At 47.0% G+C, this 22,251-nt stretch overlaps 1 long non-coding RNA gene across 1 annotated transcript in view; it reads right to left on the bottom strand.

Annotated features, from left to right (window-relative positions):
- The window catches only part of LOC119965655, a 57,693-nt gene extending 54,744 nt beyond the window's left edge, over positions 1-2,949 (bottom strand). Inside the window, exon 1 of the long non-coding RNA XR_005460596.1 lies at positions 2,615-2,949. This is a non-coding gene — a long non-coding RNA (uncharacterized LOC119965655). The remainder of the gene's footprint in view (positions 1-2,614) is intronic.
- Positions 2,950-22,251: the final 19,302 nt, after the last annotated feature.

Below are 22,251 nucleotides of genomic sequence, written 5' to 3'. Positions count from 1 at the left end.
GGCCTGTGGGCGCCGCCATCTTGCCCCCCCCAGGACACTTGCGGCCCGTGTGTGCCACCATCTTCCCCACCTCAGGATCCCTGCTCGTCGGACACCTCATCGGGCCGCTCATCGCCTGCAACCGGCGACGACCAGCCACACCTGGCCTCCATTACGATCGACCAGACACGACCGCACAACCTCGCGACCGCGTCGACGACGGTGAAGATCGACGGGCACAAGGTTTCCTGCCTACTGGACTCTGTGAGCACTGAGAGCTTCATCCACCCTCTTACGGTAAGGCACTGCTCCCTTACGGTCCACCAAGGCCGTGATGCACGCGGTCGACGAGACGCTGCCCTGTCAAGTCAAGAGCGATGCCTCAGACGTCGCTCTGGTCGCCACCCTCAACCAAGCAGGCAGGCCTGTGGCATTCTTTTCCCGCATCTTCCATGCCTCCGAGATTCGGCACTCCTCTGTCGAAAAAGAGGCCCAGGCCATCGTAGAAGCTGTGCGACAATGGTGGCATTACCTGGCCGGCAGGAGATTCACTCTCCTCACTGACCAACGGTCGTATGCCTTCATGTTTCACAACACACAGTGGGGTAAGATCAAAAATGATAAGATCTTGAGGTGGAGGGTCGAGCTCTCCCCCTTCAATAACGAGATTTTGTATTGCCCCAGTAAGCTCAAAGAATCCCCCGATCCCCTATCCCGAGGTACATGTGTCAGCGCACAAGTAGACCGACTCCAGACCCTGCACGACGATCTCTGAAACCCAGGGGTCACCCGCTTTTATCACTTTATAAAAGGCTCGCAATCTACCCTGCTCCATCGAGGAAGTCAGGGCTATCACCAGAGACTGCCAGGTCTGCGCGGAGTGTAAACCACACTTCTACCTGCCAGACCGTGCGCGCCTGGTGAAGGCCTCCCGCCCCTTTGAATGCCTCAAATGGTCCCTCCCCTCCACCGACCGCAACATGTATTTTCTCAATGTGGTCGACGAGTATTCCCGATTCCCCTTCGCCATCCCATGCCCCAACATGACATCTGCCACCATCATCAAAGCCCTTAACACCATCGTCGCTCTGTTCGATTTCCCCGCCTACGTCCACAGCGACCAGGGATCCTCATTCAGGAGCGATGAGCTGCACCAGTACCTGCTCAACAGGGGCATTGCCTCGAGCAGGACGACCAGCTACAATCCCCGGGGAAACGGACAAGTGGAGCGGGTCAGGAAGGACGTCCAGCTGGCCCTACGGGCCAGACATCTCCCGGCCTCCCGCTGGCAGGAGGTCCTCCCCAATGCCCTGCACATCATTCGGTCGCTCCCGTGTACTACGACTAACGAAATCCCCCATGAAGTCCACCTCCAGGGTTTCGCTCCCAACATGGCTGGCAGCTCCAGGACCCGTTCTCCTCCGTAAGCACGTGCGGCTACACAAGGCAGATCAGTTGGTTGAGAGGGTACAGCTACTCCACGCGAACCCGCAGTAGCGTACCCTGACGGCCGACAAGACACAGTCTCCCTTCGGGACCTGGCACCAGCTGGGTCCCCGCACACCCCCCCCCCCCCACCCCCTGCCCCAGCACCATCCTCCCTTCCCCTGGCGCACCCCACCACAGCCCCCGCTCCAGGATGATCCGTCCTCCTCTTAGACCCACCCGTGGATGAAGATGAGGTCGACATGCTCCCGGAGTCACCGACGACTGAACCAACGCCGGCATCAACACCACACCTGCGGCGCTCGCAACGGCGGATCAAGTCGCCTGACCGTCTAAATTTGTAGACTCTTTCAAAAAATAATTTTTTTTTTTAACAACCTGTATGTAAATAATTTCCACCACCCCGCTGGACTCTTTTTAACAGGGGGAGAATGTAGTAGTTACCACTGTTGTACTATATACTGCATACAAGGGTATTACGGTAAGGCCCCTGTACTACAAAGGCCTTACCAGGGGGTAGATCCCTGCCTGCTGGCTCCACCCAGTAGGCGGAGTATAAATATGTGGACTCTCCGAGCTGCAGCCATTTCGGCAGCAGCTGCGGGAGGCTCCGCATTTCTGCGTAATAAAGCCTCGATTACTCTCTACTCTCGTCTCGCCGTAATTGAGAGTGCATCAACACATAAATCTACATTCAAAAGGATTAGAAGTAAAAATTTAGTCCAGTAGTCAGTAAACATAAGTAAAAAGGTACACAGGACCGCCTATGACTTGTGAGGGGTAGGTGATGACACGTGCAGCCGTTACAAAAGGATTCCAGTATAGTTGACTTTTGCGTGCAACTAGCTGATTGTTTGATTCGGGTATTCAGTTGTTTGGTAGAGATGTTTCAGTTGTTTTTGTCAGTTGTGATCCCTTTTACTTGCTGGTGGACTTCCACAGTCAGAGAGAGAGATTTGACATGGAAAGATAGCTATTTCCTATTTACAGGGATATTGCTTCTGGTACTGTATCGCATAGATTTAGTGTGACAAACTTCCAACTGCTTTTCCTCACGGTACACACACTCATAGATCAGCCGGGCAACCAGGCAGGTAGGCCTTGGGCTGCTCTCTCGGCTAGTTTTTAACCCCCTCTCTATATATTCCAACTGGAAAGCCAAAATATACCAGTCAGTCTAGGCACTTACACCCAGGGCCTTTGAGGTGAGATAATGGTTATGTTCCTTTGTCTTTACTGGAGATGGATTTTAGACGTATTCTGTCCAGAAACATTGATGGATTCCATTGTCCCTTCAATTAACCTCTTGCATCCGGGGACTTCTGGTGGCGTTTGCGAGCGGGTCGGCCGCATCGAGAGGAGCTCCCGCCGGTGGCCACTATTTGCAGCGCTTTCGGGGGTTTTCCCGATTCTTCGCTCTACCCTCCGATTATTGTCGGCCTTTGGGGCCGTCCCAGGCATCAAGCGTGGCCGGTTTGAAAACCGGCGAGGAACCGTGTGCGGGGTCGGGCGGCTGGTGCTGAGGCGTCGGGTCCAGCACGCGCGGACGTCAGAGCAGCGGGGGCGGAGCCAAACGGGAATTCTGGAGAAACACAAAAAAGAAGAGAAAGAAGTTTGAAAGAAACTTGGTGAAAGTTTTTTTTTCTTTATTTGAAGGAAGAATTTTTTGTTTTTCTATAAAAAAAAAGATTGAAGAAGGAAAGAAGTGTGGGGAAAAAAAGGAAAAATAATAAGTTGTTAAAGGATGCAAAAAGCAGCGTCGAAGAAGGGAGAAAAAGTGGGTTCGCTGTTGAATGAGAGGACCAGCAAAAGTGCTGACATGATGGCGGATGCTGGACCGCATGGTGGAGCCGCACTACTTACAGTGGAGAAGATGACCGAGGTGATGACGGTGGAGCTGGAAAAGCAGTTTGCGAGGCACATGGAGGCTTTGAGGAAGGAGATGGGGGTACCATTGAAGTCATTGGTGGAGGAGCCAATCGTCCCGGTGAGGGTGAATGAATGACTCTACAAAGAAGATCATTATCGGCTGTAAACCTGAGACTCTAATCTACCAGCTTGCTGTGAAGAAAGTGTGCTAATGAACCACCATCCGAAGTAAAGACTCTGATCTTTTGATTTTCATCCTTATAATTTTTCACCCCTAAGCGAAGATTTGATAGAGATGTTCAAGATCATGAGGGGAGCTGGACAGAGTAGACAGAGAGAAACTGGTCCCATTTGTAAAAGGATCAAGAACGAGAGGCACAGATTTAAAGTGATTTGCACAAGAAGGAAATGTGGCGCTGGATTCTCCGCACCCCGATGGCGAAATGGCTTACGGCTACGGGGCAGAGAATCCGGTTTCATGCACGAAATTGGGACCGGCGCTGGTTCCGCTACTCACCCCCCCCCCCCCCCCCCCCGAAAAGCGGCATACTCGGGAAGTACGCCGCGGCGAGTATCCACCGCTTCAGGCCATTGCCTGAGGCCCGCCCCGCTATTCTCCGTCCCCGACCGGCCAAATTCCCGACGGTGTGGATCTAACATGGTCCTGCTGTTCGGGAACCTCGCATGGCGGCTGCCGACTCAGGACTCAGTCTGGGCCTGCCACAGTCGGGGGGGGGGGGGGGGGGGGGGGGGGGAGGGCCGATCAGAGGTGTTTTTGTAAATCCACCACTCTGTCTTAGAATTCCCCCTATACCAAAAAGGGCCGATATTCCAAATGGTGAACAGGGATTCTCACTCCCTGACTCTGATGCAGGCTTCAGTGGGTGCCATTCAGGTCAAACTATATTTCCAAGTTATTCCCCGATATAACCCCTACCTTCACCGAAGAATTTTACCTACTTACCCCTTAGTAGCATCGATGTCCTGGGTCCTGCATTGCTATGGAAGTGAAGTAAGCTAATAACCACTTTTTCAGGTTAAGTTATTTTATTATTATTATACTTTTTTTTAATAAGTTGCAAACACTTTCTTTACAGAAAGGAAAAACGATTAGTGATTCTGGATGCTGCTGGTTTGTTGTAGGGACCTTCAGACTCTCTCTCTCTTGTAGTTCTCCTCCCCTTCTCTCCTGTTGCTGTTTCTCTCTCTCTCTGTTTTCTCTGTTCTCTGTGTTCTGTCCTCTGTCCTCCCCATTACTGCTGCTGGTACACTTCCTTAGGTTGGGCCAATTTTATTTCAACCTTGCCCTTCATAGCCTGAGCTTTCTTGGGATCAATAACTCTCCCATCAAGTTTGTGCTCCCCATTCAATACCCTGTCTACTCTTTCAGGATCCATTTTAATTAAGCAGTCTACAATCTCTCCACCTCCAGAAAAGCAGTCCCTTAAATCTTTCTTACTTGTTTCCCAGCTGAGTCCACCAACAAACATCTTCCTTCTCATCTTCCTCATTCTTGCTGCCGTTTCTTTGAGCCTTCCACCTCCTTGAGGGGAGCGGAGCTCCCCCGGGCCGTCAGCTGTTCTTGCCTCGCGTTCTGCTGCTCTCTTCTTTTTTCTGCTGCCTCGCGAGTGGGGGGCGTGGGGGTTTGGTAGGAGCGAGAGAAGTGATTTTTGGCGGGAGATCGGGACCTCCGATAGGGAAAGGACCACGGGGCGTAAAGGGGCAGTCCATTACAATATTTCAACAACACAAAGAAATGTATGCAAACTCTGTTTTTTTCTTTTTCCCTTTCTCCTGCTGCAGGTTGTAATAACAATTCTGACAGACTGAAATTGACTGCATTTTTGACAGAAGAGCTGGACACAGTTTCTGCTCTTTTCAGCTGCCACCAACCTCTTGTGGGATCTTTCCCTGCACTCTCCCAGACCAGATATTGGCAGACCTCTATGTTTCAAATGACACATTCTGTATTTTCCAGAACACCCCGTCTTGACATTTGAAACATTACTATAATTTGGTTTATTTTCCCCCATCCAATTGTACTAACATACATCCCCGATCTTTGTCATTTGTATGCATATCACAGACCAGTGTCAATAAGAGTCTTGTTTTCCGTTCCAGTCCAATTACCGTGAACCATAGCCATAGCCGCTCAGGAAGGTAACACAATAGCTTTCCGTGTGTTCCACTACCTCCAAAGCATTTTACTTCCTTGGGATAGCAGCACCGTATAAGATTCCTCATGTCCCTTAGAAACAGCACACAACTCAGTTCATCAGTAACCAAACAGATCTTTTGTCCATCACTGGCTGTTACGTGTCCCATTTTTCCGTCCTCCAAATTGTTTTCCATTTCTGATTGGAATGGGGTAATTGTGATATCATGTACCACCCACTGATCCCCTTGTTTTATTAATTTAAAATGTTCAATTGATCCTGCTTGTATTCCTAACTTCCCCATTAATGTTTAACATTGTCGTGAATCATGTAAGTCTGCCAACCTCTGGTTTACATGAGAGAATATCTTTCTGACAAAGTGTATATTTTTCATTACAGCATTTGCAAAACCACATTGAACCGTCTCTTTTTTTTTCAAACAAATTCTCCCTATTGTTAAATACATAGTAAAAACATTTTCTTAACACCTTATTCATTACCTAACCACACAAATAGACTGTGTGTTACAACTTTACATATTTTCAACTGTTATCACAATTTAATATCAGAACTAAGGTACAATATCGAAACATCCCTTCTTGGCTTTGGGAACAATAATTATTCCAAACTAAATATGGCATGTAAACAACATCAATATTATTTGTAATGTACCATATAGTTAAATCAAGAAAACACACTAAACTACCCCTCTATTAAAACATTAACACTGTTTAGAAATGCGGATCAAGTTCTTTAACGACACACATACCCCCCTTATCATATATATATAACAGTCCCTATCAATTTACATGAAATTCTTTTTTTTTTTATAACGATTACAGCTCTTCAATGCAATATTGTTTTGCTGCATTGGTAACAATTTTCCCGCCGTGGTATCAAGCTACAAAAATTCTTAAACTATTGTCATTTATCATATTGGGGTTCCTCGTCAGTCGCTGCTATCTGCCGAGACCCTTAATAATTCCACCGCGTAGTACATACTCCATGGAGACCGCAGATCACCCATCATCTAATGTCCAGTTAGAGATGTCTGACCGGAGGTTTCACTGTCCAGTTATAATTTGATATTTTAATTTGTTTCTAACCCGTAAAGTTTTCCTCCGGGTTCTTGTCATTTAATTCCCTCAAATATGTAGCCAATTGTATCATTAGTTTCCCCCCAATCCTGTCTAAAAGATTCCTCTCTGGAGTGTAGTTCTCTTCCTTCTTGTGAACTGGTTCGTTATTTATTTTTTCCATCTGAAAATCAAATGAACAGATCAAGGGTGGAGAGGGCCCTATTCTTTAATTTGTACTTTCTATTTTCATTTGGATTATCCCAGAAGTGCCCTCTCCAGGACTTCCGGATTTCTTTTGCCACCATTTCTTTTTGAACTGGTTTATTTTCCATATCCTTGATGTACATCATACAATTAAGGCCTGTTAAGCCTCCTCCTTCTGTCATTGCACCCCTGAGTGAGAAATTGTGATACATTTTATTTTGCTCCAGATACCATGCTTCTCTAATTCAACTGTATGTGTACCCAGAATCTGAACAATCTTGTCTTTACATTTTACAGCTTCACAGATTATTTTCCCTGCAGTCTCAGTGGGTAGCTTCACCCAAATTTCCTCTGTATTATCAATTGGTTTTAATATCTTTATTTTCTAAAGTTCCTTCTTCAAGGTATTTAGCATTCTAAACATCATTATTTCTGCATATGACTTTGTGTGATGACTTTGTGTGATCGCCAGGCACTAGGACCCTGCGGAGCCATGCAGTTTCAATTTCAACGCAGCAATTTCAAAGTCTGCAAAGCAGCTGACTGCTGCCTGCTGTTTATAACTTCCAATTTATGTGAAAATCAGCTTTACAAAATACAACATTTTTTTAAAAATACAAACATTAAAGGAAATTCACAATTCCTTATTAGACATACACACACACATTCATCCACTCAGATCTTGGATCTCTACTCTGTAGGATTTTAGTTATTCTTAACAAAATTTTGAGACCCCTCCATGCGGTTAAGTTTCACTTCTGCAGGAGTTTTTTTTGCCTCTGTTAAGCTTTTCTACTCTTGTTTCATTGTTTCAACTCTCTTGACCATGTTTCAGAGCAAGAGGATTATTCTCATTGCCATTTTTCGGAATTCAAGTTCTGTTCCTGGTTGTCCCTTTCAGTTGCAATCTGAAATTAAGGATAAGTACCCTTTCTGGGCCCTATCCATGGCTGACTAAGGCACTATCTTCCTGTTTTAGTTAAGGGTCGATTGGTTATTGGTCTCTGAATTCTAGGCGTCCCCATTTTCCAGAAAATTTTCCGCACAATCTGCCTTACTCTAAGGATGATTTATTTTTTGGCCTCCTTTTACCAGTAATGGATGCAAGATTTTTAGTGCTGTCACCAAGATGTCTTGCAGACTTTCACTCAGGGTCAGCATCTTCTAGTCTGCTGATTCACACCCAACCTGAGTTTCAGTCCCCTCGATCCACAGAATATCCTTTCCAGACTAAACTCGGCAGGTAAAGTCTGACTCACACATAGACCAGAAACTTCTAATATTCTAGCCTTTGTGCCGGTTAGAAACTTCTAATATTCCAACCGTTTCTTGGGAACTAGAAACTTCTAATATTCTAGCCCCTACTCTAGCCCCCATTCTGCTCAGCTAGAAACTTCTAATATTCCAGCCTCGCTTTACCTAGAAACTTCTAATATTCTAGGCCTCCACGCTGGATGCCATGGAGAAAGCAAAAAAAAAAAACAGGCTGGGCGTAATTATGGGCTTCTGCCCCACGTTGGGCGCCATGTTTTTGTAAATCCACCACTCTGTCTTAGAATTCCCCCTATACCAAAAAGGGCCGATATTCCAAATGGTGAACAGGGATTCTCACTCCCTGACTTCGATGCAGGCTTCAGTGGGTGCCATTCAGGTCAAACTATATTTCCAAGTTATTCCCCGGTATAACCCATACCTTCACCGAAGAATTTTACCTACTTACCCCTTAGTAGCATCGATGTCCTGGGTCCTGCATTGCTAAGGAAGTGAAGTAAGCTAATAACCACTTTTTCAGGTTAAGTTATTTTATTATTATTATACTTTTTTTTAATAAGTTGCAAACACTTTCTTTACAGAAAGGAAAAACGATTAGTGATTCTGGATGCTGCTGGTTTGTTGTAGGGACCTTCAGACTCTCTCTCTCTTGTAGTTATCCTCCCCTTCTCTCCTGTTGCTGTTTCTCTCTCTCTCTGTTTTCTCTGTTCTCTGTGTTCTGTCCTCTGTCCTCCCCATTACTGCTGCTGGTACACTTCCTTAGGTTGGGCCAATTTTATTTCAACCTTGCCCTTCATAGCCTGAGCTTTCTTGGGATCAATAACTCTCCCATCAAGTTTGTGCTCCCCATTCAATACCCTGTCTACTCTTTCAGGATCTATTTTAATTAAGCAGTCTACAATCTCTCCACCTCCAGAAAAGCAGTCCCTTAAATCTTTCTTACTTGTTTCCCAGCTGAGTCCACCAACAAACATCTTCCTTCTCATCCTCCTCATTCTTGCTGCCGTTTCTTTGAGCCTTCCACCTCCTTGAGGGGAGCGGAGCTCCCCCGGGCCGTCAGCTGTTCTTGCCTCGCGTTCTGCTGCTCTCTTCTTTTTTCTGCTGCCTCGCGAGTGGGGGGGCGATGGGGGGAGTGGGAGGAGCGAGAGAAGCCCGCGCTTAGTGATTTTTGGCGGGAGATCGGGACCTCCGATAGGGAAAGGACTACGGGGCTTAAAGGGGCAGTCCATTACAATATTTCAACAACACAAAGAAATGTATGCAAACTCTGTTTTTTTCTTTTTCCCTTTCTCCTGCTGCAGGTTGTAATAACAATTCTGACAGACTGAAATTGACTGCATTTTTGACAGAAGAGCTGGACACAGTTTCTGCTCTTTTCAGCTTCCACCAACCTCTTGTGGGATCTTTCCCTGCACTCTCCCAGACCAGATATTGGCAGACCTCTATGTTTCAAATGACACATTCTGTATTTTCCAGAACAGAGGGCAGGGGGACTTCATTCGGGACTGGGGGCTGTGTGTACGGGCGGTCCAGGGCGGGTGAGCTGCCGACGTGGGGCACTATTTTGACGGTCCAGGTCTGCGGGCTGAGTCCGCCATGGAGCTCAGGGTCACCAATGTACAGGGGTACAGGAAAAAGGCAGGAGAATGGCACTAAGTCATGATGCTGGTTTGGAGAACCAGTGCTGATACGATGGGCCAAATGACCTTCTTCTGCGCTGTAGCGATTCTGTGAATTCAGTCTGCTAGTAGGTTAATTCGCTTTGCCAGGGACGCCTGGGTACTGACGGGCTGAAGAGGCGGAGGTGGGGGTTGGAGGGGGACATGTGTGACGTCAATGCTGATCCATTGTTCCCCATCAGCACGGTGCGACTGTGACTCAATAATCCAACATCTTTCCTTTTTTATACTTATCTACCAATTCTTTTCCAAAGAAAGACATGTTGTTCATGTATTGTGCACCATGAGTGAGTGTATTAATTATAATTGGCACATCAGGGGTCAAGCTTTCACCTGTGAGTGGCTTAGTTCTGTCACTAAGAGCCTTTCTATCAGGCAGTGGTTGGAACAGAAACGCTCAGCCCTGCATTACAATCTTTGGCCCCTTTTCAAGCGTCATTCGAGAAGTGAGAGGTCAGCGTAAATCAAAGCCTGTCAGGTGGAGTGTGAGGCTCCTTTGCCATTTCCACAACTTAAATCGGAACAATCAGGTTGAGAAAAATGACGCTTCTTTCCAGAGGTACCAAAGGCCAAGCTTAAAACCAAAAAAAAAATCAAAGAAAAACACAACACTGTCATCTTTCAACGTGGCTTTTTCTACATGAAACAAACTTAGCTTATTGAAAGGAAAGATAACATTTTGACAGAGTGCTCCTAAGATCATTTTATCAATTAAGCCCACAACATTGGTGCAAAATAGAGAGTGTTGAATCAGCGCAGCTTTCCTGCCCGTGAAAGTCAATGGAAGGGTGATCTGAGGGTAAAGGAGAATAGGCAACCACTGCACGCCATTACCTTGTGTGAGGCCTGGACTCCCCAATCAGAGCCGCCAACTCTGTATAATGCCTTCCAGCACAGAAAGTGTCTCTTGATCAGTACATGCTGGCAATTCCTGCCTCCTTCATTCTGAGCCTCAATATAGAAGTCTAAAACATTCCTACTGGTGGAGTGAGAAGAGTTTCCAACACTGGTCAGACATATCCGTAGGATTAGGTCAGATATATGACACAGAAACAGGACATTTTAGAAAAAAGTTCATTTACAGGCTGTGGGCGTCACTGGTTCAGCCAGCATTTATTGCTCATCCCTAGCTGCCTTCTTGAACCACTGCAGACCTTCAGGTGTAGGTACACCCACTGTGCTGTCAGGGAGGGAGTTTAAGGATTTTGTCCCAGTGACATATTTCCAAGTCAGGGTGGTGAGTGACTTGGAAGGACACCTCCAGGTGGTGGGGCTCCCAGGCATCTGTTGTTCTTGTCCTTCTCGATGATAGTGGTTGTGGGTTTGGAAGGTGCTGTGGAAGGAACCTTGGTGAGTTGCTGCAACGCATCTTGCAGAGGGTATACATGGCTGTCACTGTTCGTCGGTGGAGGGTTTGAAAGTTTGTGGAAGGGGGAGCAATCAAGTGGGCGGCTTTGTCCTGAATGGTGCTGAGCTTCTTGAGTGTTGTGGACTGCACTCATCCAGGCAAGTAGAGAGTATTCCATTACAGTCCTGACTTGTGCCTTGTAGATGGTTGTCAGGCTTTGGGGGGGGTTAGGAGGTGAGTTACTTGCCATAGGACTCCCAGCCTTTGACCTGCTCTGGTAGATCATACATCGAATTTACAGTGCAGAAAGAGGCCATTCGGCCCATCGAGTCTGCACCGGCCCTTGGAAACCACTCGGTGTGGCAGCGGGTTCCACATTCCCACCACTCTTTGGGTGAAGCAGTTTCTTCTCAATTCCCAACTGGATTTCTTGCTAACTGATATTCATCACTTTTACTTCTGCTCTTTCCCAGAAGAAGAATCATTCTCTCTCCCACTCTCATATTTTAGAATTTTAAAGACCTCAATGGACGTCAAAGACCCTTTGTCTTTTTTTGTAAATAGAAAAGAGATCCAGTTTTTAATCCTTTCCTATGCATACCTGTGCATTTCTGGTCAAACAATTTCCTTGTAAATTTTCTCTCCACCTTCTCCAATGCCTCTAGATCCTCTTTTATAATATGGTGGCCAGAACTGCACACATTACTACCCAGGTGATCTAACCAAGGTTCGATACATGTTTAGCACAACTTGTCTATTTTTCAATTGTATCCCTCTAGGAATAAAGCTTGGTTTACTTTTTTTTTACAACCTTGGTAATGGCGCAACATTTAGTGACAGGTACATTTGTACTCGGAGGGCCGTTTGCTCGTTTACTCCAGACTTCAACCTTTCTACGCTTCCTCCCTAAAAGTACTTACTCGTGTAATTTATTACAGTCCTCCTCATCCCTCCGGAGATGTCAATCAATGATCTCGGCCTCCAACCTACACACTGGCCATTGTGTCACCCTACATTCTGCCCCCTACACTCTGGCCATTGTGTCACCCTACATTCTGTCCCCTACACTCTGGCCATTGTGTCACCCTACATTCTGTCCCCTACACTCTGGCCATTGTGTCACCCTACATTCTGCCCCCGACACTCTGGCCATTGTGTCACCCTACATTCTGCCCCCTACACTCTGGCCATTGTGTCACCCTACATTCTGCCCCCTACACTCTGGCCATTGTGTCACCCTACATTCTGCCCCCTATACTCTGGCCATTGTGTCACCCTACATTCTGCCCCCTATACTCTGGCCATTGTGTCACCCTACATTCTGCCCCCTACACTCTGGCCATTGTGTCACCCTACATTCTGCCCCCTACACTCTGGCCATTGTGTCACCCTACATTCTGCCCCCTATACTCTGGCCATTGTGTCACCCTACATTCTGCCCCCTACACTCTGGCCATTGTGTCACCCTACATTCTGCCCCCTATACTCTGGCCATTGTGTCACTCACCGTGCCCACACTCTCAGTGTGTGCCTGGCCTCAGCAATCAGAAAGAAGGTGGTGGTGGTGGTGGTTGGGGGGGGGGGGGGGGGGGGGGGGGGGACTCCACACATTACCAGATTGGATACAGAGCTCTGGGACTCTGGATAACTAGCCGGGCGGCAATAACACTACGCCACTGCCTCTCCTAATGAAATTGTACAGACTGAGATCGATAGATTTTCATCAGGTAAGGCTTATGGATTAAAGGTGAGTAAATGGGTTTAGATGATTTAATTGAAGGGCAAAATGGTTTGTGGGACTAAATGGCACCTGAGGCTTCGGGTTTGACACCTCTTCTAAAGGACAACAGAGCTGACAGTACAGCACTCCCTCAGTACTGCACAGGAGCGTCAGCCCTTAAAGTCTTAGGATGCGATTTGAATCCAGATGCAGGGAAGATGTTACCAATGATGGGTGTGTCCAGAACCAGGGGGCACAGTCTGAGAATTCAGGGTAAACCTATTTCGGACAGAGATAAGGAGACACTTCTTCACACAAAGAGTGGTGAGCCAGTGGAATTCATTACCACCGGAAGTAGTTGATGCTAAAACTTTGAATATATTCAAGAGGCGGCTGTAGCTTTTGGGGAGAATGGGATCAAAGGCTATGGGGAGAAAGCAGGATTAGGCTATTGAGTTGGATGATCAGCCATGATCGTGATAAATGGCGGAGCAGGCTCGAAGGGCCAAAAGGCCTCTTCCTGCTCCTACCTTCTATGTATCTATGAACCTTCTGACTCAGTGATAAGAGTGGAAACGGCTGAGCCACAATCGACATGCCCCACGCAAAGCGCATGATGCACAGAATCACGTGCCGCTCAATCATCAGCAATAACCTCCTGAGGTACCTCCTCAAGTGTTCATGTACGTCTGCATCCACTGCATTTCATCCATTCAACATATCACCTCGTCATGGGAACAGGATTAGGCCACTCAGCCCCACCAGTCGTTTCGCCCATCAAATTAAATCATCTGCACCTCAAATTCTCATGCACAGGCAGAGTGTTCAGCTCAATTCCCCTTCTGTGGAGAAAGTGCGCCTTGTTTCACTCCTGAATGACCAACGCTGAATTTAAACTGTCAAGGAACCCAATCAGCTTCGTCAAGCGTGATATTCCTTTCCGAAATCCGTGTTGGGCTGCTTCCGATTATTTCCGGCCTGTCCATATACCTCGTCATTTACCATCTGTAATTAAAGATTACAATATTTTCCCTGCCAGAGACGTCAAACTAACTTGGTTTTTAATTACTCGGGGTTAGCTGGGTTTGTTCGAAAAAACAAATACATGGCTCATTCCCCAGTCCTTTGGCTGAATAGAAATCCGAATTAGAGGCTCTAGTTTTAACCCAATCAACCTGGCGTGCGCAAATCTGAGGTTGGCTTGAAGAATTGTTTCACTGCTCAGTGGAGTTTATCCTCTGCTGAAGTAGAAAATCAGCTGTGTGTAAATTGCACATCCGAAAATGGTAACTTGGGGGCAATTTCTTCCCCCAATCTCTCAGAATCCTTAACTCACTATCAAATTATAGACCAGAGAAGGAGGCCTTTCAACCCATCGTGTCATAGAATCATAGAATTTACAGTGCAGAAGGAGGCCATTCGGCCCACTGTGTCTGCACCAGCCCTTGGAAAGAACACCCTACTCAAGCCCTCACCTCCACCCTATCCCACCTAACCTTTTTGGACAGCAAGGGCAATTTAGCATGGCTAATCCACCTAACCTGCACATCTTTGGACTGTGGGAGGAAACCGGAGCACCCGGAGGAAACCCACGCAGACACATGGAGAACGTGCAGATTCCGCACAGACAGTGACCCAAGCCGGGAATCGTACCTGGGACCCTGGAGCTGTGAAGCCACAGTGCTAACCACTGTGCCACCGTGTCTGTGCCACCTGTTTGTTGAAGTTATCCAATTAGGCTCAATTCCCTCTTTGCCCTTAGCTCTGCCAATTATTCCCCATCAAGCATTCATTCAATTCGCCTTTGAAGGCTATTCTTTAATCCGTGTCCACCGCCCTTTCAAGCCGTGAATAACACACCTCCATAAATGCTGGAACTTGCTTTCTAGCCTTCCCTGTAGGATTCCATTACATAGGATACACGGCAAAGAAATAGACCATTCAGCCCAACCAATCCAGGTTGACAATTATGCTCCACTTAGGCCACCTGCCAACTTTCCTCATCCTAAATCGATTGTCAGCAATTTGGATGAAGAGAGCGATTGTGTGGTAGCTAAATTTGCTGATGAGACCAAGATAGGTTGGAAAGGGAGTTGTCAAGAGGAGGTAGTGTGTCTGCAAAGGGATGTAGACAGGTTATGCGAGTTGGAAAAAGTCTGGCAGATTGAGTGAAATGTGAACTTGTCCACTTTGACAGGAAGAATAGAAAAGCAATAAGCTACTTAAATGGAGAGAGATTACAGAACTCAGCGGTACAGAGGGATCTGGGTGTCCTGGCGCATGAATTACAAAATGTTAGCCTGCAGGTACAGCACCTAATTAGGGAGGGAAATGGAACATGCTTATGTATTGCAAGAGGAATGGAATATAAAAGTAGGGAGGTTTTGCTGCGGTTTTAGAGGGTATAGTTGAGAGCACATGTGGAATACGGCACAGTCTTAATCTCCTTATTTGAAGAGAGATATAATTGCGTTGGAAGCAGTTCACAGAAGGTTCTATCGACTTATTCCCAGGGTGAAGAAAGGTTGAACCTTTCGAGTTTCGAATAATGAACTGTCCTCGTATGGAAATTTGCAAAGTCCTGAGTGGACTTGATAGGGTGGATAGTGGGAGGTGGGGGGGGGGGGGGGGGGGGGGGGGGAAGACTAGATCCGCTGGATACAATTTAAGAATGAGGGATCTCACTTTTTAGACTGAGATGAGCAATGTCTTGTCTCGGAGGATCGTATGTGGAATTCTCTGGGGGGTCATGGAATCTATTCAAGGTAGGCAGAGGGATGTTTGATAAACAAAGGCTATGGACCAGGTCAGCCATGAGCTTACTGAGCGACAGAGCAGGCTTAAAGGGCCGTATGACCTCCTCTTGCTCCTGAGTCGTAGATTCATCATAATGCTCCCTCTAAAATGCATCAATACTATTCGCTTCAGCCACTGCTTATGGGAGTGAGTTCCACGTTCTCATCGCTCTTCGGGAGAAGAGGTTTCTTCTGAATCCCCTCTTGGACTAACTTGATTGTCAATTTTTTATTGATGCCCTCTAGCTATGCTCGTCCCCACCAGCGGAAACATTCTCTTTGTATCCGCTCTATCTAAACCTTGCATAATTTAAATGATCGCTGCAAGTCATGCCTCAGCATTTCTTTTTCTAATCCTTTCTTGGTGTTTATACCCACGCACGTCTGGCATCATCTGCACCAAGAATGTCAGATGGGATTGTGTGTACATGCCTTTTTTTGCAGCTTGAGCCTGCAAACATTGACTCTCACATTTAATGCGAATGTTGCGAGAACATAGAATTATGAAGCACAGGAGGGCCATTCAGGCCATCCCACCTGTACTGGCACTTAGAATCATATCATTGAATTTACAGTGCAGAAGGAGGCCATTCGGCCCATCGAGTCTGCACCGGCCCTTGGAACGAGCACCCTATCCCCGCAACCCCACCCAGCTATCCAATCTGACGCCTTTCATCGCACTCTCCCCACAGCCCTGCATTCCACCCCTCCCCACCTTTTCAGTTATTTATCCAGTTTCCTTTCGGAAATTATTACCCAACCCACTCCCACATTCGCATCAGGTAACGTACTGCAAATCGCAACAACTTGCTGCATCAATTCTTTTCCCAATCATCATTGGTTACAGACCCTTCTGGAAACAGTTTCTGCTTATTTACTTTCCTTTGTTTCATTTACTGAAGAGGCAGGCCAGTTATGTGATGTAGAATGATGCCAACAGTGCAGGCCCTCAAACTGGCTGTGCTAGATCATGGAGGCCTATCCCCTTGCCTTGCCCCACCCCTGCTGTGGAGTGGTACCCCTCAAAGCTCTATAAGCAATTGTCTCCCACTAACAAAGAGGGATGTCTACAGCTCTTGTTGTACGATGGTAATTACTCAAGTTATTTATTATAACCAATTCTGGATTGGCATCATCCCCAATATTTTTCCTTTTTGTAAACACTTAACATTTGTTAAGTGTCCCTGCCAAATTCTCCTAACGTATCCCTAACTTCACACAACAGTATTATATATGTAGATCAGTAAACGGAGTAAAGAGCTGGTATCACAGAGTGACAGTGAAGCAGCTAGACTGTCTAACTGGTTCACAAATGTCCTATATGGGGCTGGATTCTCCAAAAATGGGACTATGTCCCCACGCCGGCCTAAAAACGCTGGCGTTTCACTCCACAGTTTCCTGGAAAAAATAAAAAGTTATTCACTTACCTGCAGGGGGCTAGCAGGGACCCATCATGAAGCTCGTAGCTTTGGCTGCGGATACAGGCCCCCGCACTTCCGGTTCAGAGTAGCGTATGCGCACAGCGGCGGTCTCCAGCAGCCGTGCCGAGCGCCATCATCAAGAAAGAAGGTCCCCCACCGATCGGGCCCGCGTCCCTCCATCGGGCTGGCCTGATTGCTGCCCTGGCCGCTCATAAGGCACAGCCCCCATTAGGGCGGCACGGACTGAGTCCGCAGCTGCCGTGCGAGAGTCCCGGTTAGCACCATGCCATCGGGATATCGGCCGGTTCGGGATCGGAGAATTGCTGGGAGGGCCTCTGCCAATGGTCCCCCAGCTGTGCGACATGGTTGACAGACGAGCAATTCTCCAGGGCCCGGAGAATCACTGGAGCGGCGCCGATCGGGAACGCCAATTTTCCGCCCCCACACCGAAATCGATTTGGCTGCGGAGAATCCTGCCTCTGCTGCCCTAAGCTGATCCAGCCAAATATGACTCCTGTCTCACGTTATTCACTCTTAACTGTCCTCTGAGCAACCCACTTAGTTGTATCAAAACCGCCGATTCACCACCACTTTCTCAGAGCAATCAGGAAAGGGCTATAAATGCCGACCTTGTGAGCAAAGCCCACACTCCAGGAATGAATTTTAAGGTATGTACAATACTTTTTGCATCTCTAACATATACAGCCACTTCGCTTCTTTCGTCTTTTACCATATTCCATATTTTGCATATCCTCCCTCATGTTTACATAATATTTTTAAAGCATTCTCAAAGGCCATCTCCTTAAATCTGAAGTTTGTTTCTAATACCATTATTTATTCAGTCTTCAGATATTTGGGAGTCATTTTCTGTTGCTCTCGCCTCAAAAGGTGAACCCGCTTCAACCAGAGCAGCTTTATTTATAGAGTACCTTTAATGTAATAAAATGCCCCGAAGTGCTTCATTGGAGTTTTAGAAATCAAAATCAGACACCGACACACATCAAGCAATATCAGCTTTTTCAAAGAGTTAGCTTCAAAGGAGTGCCTTAAAAGGAGGGAAAGGAGATAGAGTGGCAGCGGTGCAGGGAGGAAATCCCAGAGCTTAGTGGCCTATCCTAGGGGCTGATACTGGCTTAAAGGTGCATTAGCAGAATAAAGGTCAGCTCTCGGTGAAAGCCAAGAACAGAGGGACAAAAGAACATGGAGCAGGTGTAGGCCATTCAGCCCCTCAATCTCACTCAGTCATTCAGTGCGATCATGACTGATCTCTCGCCCTCAAATCCACCTTCCTGCCTATTCTCCATAACCCTTCAATCCATTATTAATTAAAAATCTGACCATCGCCTCAAGTTTATCCGGCATCCACCGCACTCTGGGGTAGTGAGGGAAATAATTTCTCCTCATCGGTTTTAAATCTGCTACCCCTCAACCTAAAAGTATGACCTCTCGTCCCAGATTGTCCCACAAGGGGAAGTATTCTCTCCAAATCTACTCTGTCAATACCTTTTAGCATCTTGTACATCTCCATTAGATCCCCTCTTGTTCTTCTAACTCTAGAGAGCATACGTCTCAAGGCAAATGCAAGAAGTGACAGGTGGCAGCATCAGCATCTTCTTTGGTTTTCAATGCCACCATTAACAATCCCTTTGTCTTGTGCCCACGGCATCTTTGCCCCGTCTCTCCTAGTTCCCACCGATCCCAGACCTTCGCCGTGGCTCCACCCCCTCTTAAACAGTATAAAATCCATCGTACGGACTCGAAACGTTAACATGGCTTCTCGCTCCACAGAGTTAGTCAGATCTGCTGAGTTTTCCCAGCATTTTCTGTTTCTCATTTCAGATTTCCAGCATCCGCAGTATTTTGCTTTGCAAATAAAAGATGGGAGTTGGGAAGGTCGAATTGCATGGCAGAACAGGTTTGAGACACGGAACGGTCTGCTCCTATTCCACATTTTCAAGTCTCATCACTAAATTGCATATCTAAATGGAAGGGCAGGGGATCAGAAATAGCTCCTGTCCCAAATCAGAGTTGAAATTCGGTTTAAATGAGTCAGCTTTGAATAAGTGAGATTAAACAAGTTGTGTCAAAAATAGAACTTGATCAGTTGGAGCTCTTTACATTTATCATTAAATGCAACAGTCTAGTATATACAATGATATTTTGTTAAAATCATAGAGGAAATGAAACGTGAAATATAAAAGTTATATAGGATAATGCAGATGGAATAAAACGTACACCAGGACTTTCCCACAAACACCTAAATAACAGTAGGAAGAAATGTAGGAACAGAAATAGGCCATTCAGCCCATCAAGCCTGCTCCACCATTCAATACAATCATGGCTTAGCAGAACTTTCAATGCCTTTTACACCCACTATCCCCATAACCCTCTACATTATTGTTAATCAGCAATCTATCAATTTCTACCTGAACCATAATCAATGACAGAGCTTCTACAGCCCTCTGGGGTAGACAATTCCAAAGACTCTCAGCCATCTGTGTAAATTAATTTCTCCACATCTCGGCAAAAAAACGCTTCCCTCGATTTTGAAATTGTGCCCTCTGTTCAAGGCACCTGAGCCAAGGGAAACATCTTGCCCTGCATCGGCACGGTCTATTCCTTTCAGTATTTTGCAGGTTTCAAATGAGACCGCCCCTCATTCTTCAAAACTCTAGAGAATACAGGCCCAGTTTTCCCAATCCCACTTCATAACAGTCCTGTCATCCCTGCAACAGGTTTGCAATATGACACTGACACTTGGGTCCTGATGTTTCCTGGGAAGCGAGGTGGTGGTTGCGGAAGCCTGGAAATTAAAGAATGCGGGGCTTTCAAAGGGCCTACTGAATTAATAGGGAGGACCTCACTTAAATGGCAGCCAGTCAGTTTGTGAGGCTGGAGAGTGGAAAGGCCTGGCATTGGAAAACTTTGAAGGGAATGGAAGGAAAAATCGTAAGACCATAAGACATCGGAGCAGAATTAGGCCACTCGGCCCACCGAGTCTGCTCCGCCATTCAATCTTGGCTGATATTTTTCTCATCCCCATTCTCCTGCCTTCTCCCCATAACCCCTGATCCCATTATTGATCAAGAACCTATCAATCTCTGTCTTAAAGACACTCAGTGATTTGGCCTCCACAGCCTTCTGTGGCAAAGTGTTCCACATATTCACCACCCTCTCGCTGAAGAAATTCCTCCTCATCTGTTTTAAAGGATTGTCCCTTTATAACCCACAGGTGGGGATTGTGGAGGTCGATAGATTGCAGAGAGGAAAGTCGTTTTGCTTGTTTTGAAGCCGGGAAAAGGTGGTAGAGGGGAGGAAGAACTCCTGCTTCTCCTGGTACACAAGCATCGCTGGAAAAGGATTTACCTGCTGGATCCCAGTGCCTCTTGCTTCCCTTCAACGTCCAGCTTTCTCGAGCTGTGGGAATCCCTGCCCGTGCTGTTAAAACTAAGGTATGGAGCATTATTAACAGCTGACTTGCTACTCAAGGCACATCTGCACATCTTTGGAATATGGGAGGAAAACGGAGCACCCGGGGGAAACGCACACAGACACGGGGAGAACGCAAAAACTCCAGTCACCCAAGACCAGAATTGAAGCCGGGTCCCTGGCGCTGTGAGGCAACAGAGCTAACCACCCCCGATGGAAGGCATAGGTCAAGCTAAGAGGAGACAGAAAAGGCGCGGCACAGGTTTACCAGGTACAGAACCACGTTGGGACCAGCAAAGAAACATAGCAGGACTCACGATAGTAACGTAAACATATCAAGCAGAAATACAGATGGTTCATAGCAACTGTGGACAGGGTGGATGCATCAGCATTTTGCTTGTAGGCCTAACGTTCCTCATCCTGCATGCCGATGGTTCATCTCCATATTTCTGGCTCTGTGTTTCCGGATTTCCAAACAAAGCCAGTGTTACTGTTTCACCCACGAGGTGACAAACGACTTCCTCCTGTGCCGAGAGTACTTGAAACAAAAACAGGCCAGCAGCAACGTATGGTGGCGTACACTTCAACTCAACTTGCCAACTTTGGATGGTCATGATGCTGGAGCCATTTTCCTCCTCATCGAATTTTCATAGAATCACAGAATATGCAGTGGAGGAGGCCATTCGGCCCATCAAGTCCCCATCGGCCCTTGGAAATGACACCCTACTTAAGGCCATACTTTAAGCCTATCCCCTCACCTCCACCTAAAATTTGTTTTTGGGCACTAAGGGCAATTTAGCGTGGCCAATCCACCTAACCTGCACATCTTTGGACTGTGGGAGAAATTCGGAGCATCCGGAGGAAACCCACGCAGACACAGGGAGAACTTGCAGACGCCGCACAGACCCAAGCCGGGAATCGAACCTGGGCCCTTGGAGCTGTGAATCACAGAATTTACAGTGTAGGAGGAGGCCATTCGGCCCATCTATTCTGCGTCGGCTCTTGGAAAGAGCACCCTATTTAAGCCCACACCTCCATCCTATCCCCGTAACCCAGCAACCTCAGCTAACCCAAGGGCAATTTAGCATGGCCAATCCACCTAACCTGCACACCTTTGGACTGTGGGAGGAAACCGGAGCACCTGGAGGAAACCCAAGCAGACACGGGGAGATGATGCAGACGGCACACAGTGAAGCAAGTGTGCTAACCACTGTGCTATGTGCCCCCCCCCCTCCATGGTTTATAACTAATTACCAAAAGTGTTCCACTTTGATTCCACTCCGCCCCCCCCCAGGCTCCTGCAGCAAAGCTGGAAAAAAAAACTCAGCAGGTCATAGACCCGAAATGCTAACTTTTTTGTCTCCCTCCGCATGTGCTGCGCCACCTGCTGAGTATTCCACCCCCACCCCTCTCTGTCTTTATTTCCGATGTCCAGCACCCGCACTTTTCTGCTTCCTGAAGAGATTGATTCCTGGAGAGCTGGCAACCATGTGCCCCAATCTGATATCAATCTGGACACCAATGTAAACGTACACAATCTGAGGGAATGAAAAAATGCAGCTTCTTGAACTGGGTTGGAGTAGCCAACAGCAAAAACAGCACCAAGTAAATGGAAAACTGGTCGGCCACTTTCAGGTCAGCTCCAGGCCAGTGGAACGCCTCAGACCTCTTTGCAAATGGGAGAGTTCACATTTAAAGAGGTGTGGGCAACTCCCGGAACAAACATCAACCCACTGTCGCCATGTGAATGGAGACATGAAAAGGCATCTCTATGGCAACTGAAGCAAATACCTAAAAATAATTCCTAGCAGATAGAAAACAACAAATAAGGTGGATAGAGACCAGTACACAGAG

The sequence above is a fragment of the Scyliorhinus canicula genome, chromosome 5, assembly GCF_902713615.1.
Source record: "Scyliorhinus canicula chromosome 5, sScyCan1.1, whole genome shotgun sequence".
NCBI lineage: Eukaryota > Metazoa > Chordata > Chondrichthyes > Carcharhiniformes > Scyliorhinidae > Scyliorhinus > Scyliorhinus canicula.
This window is presented reverse-complemented; position numbering and strand designations above follow the sequence as displayed.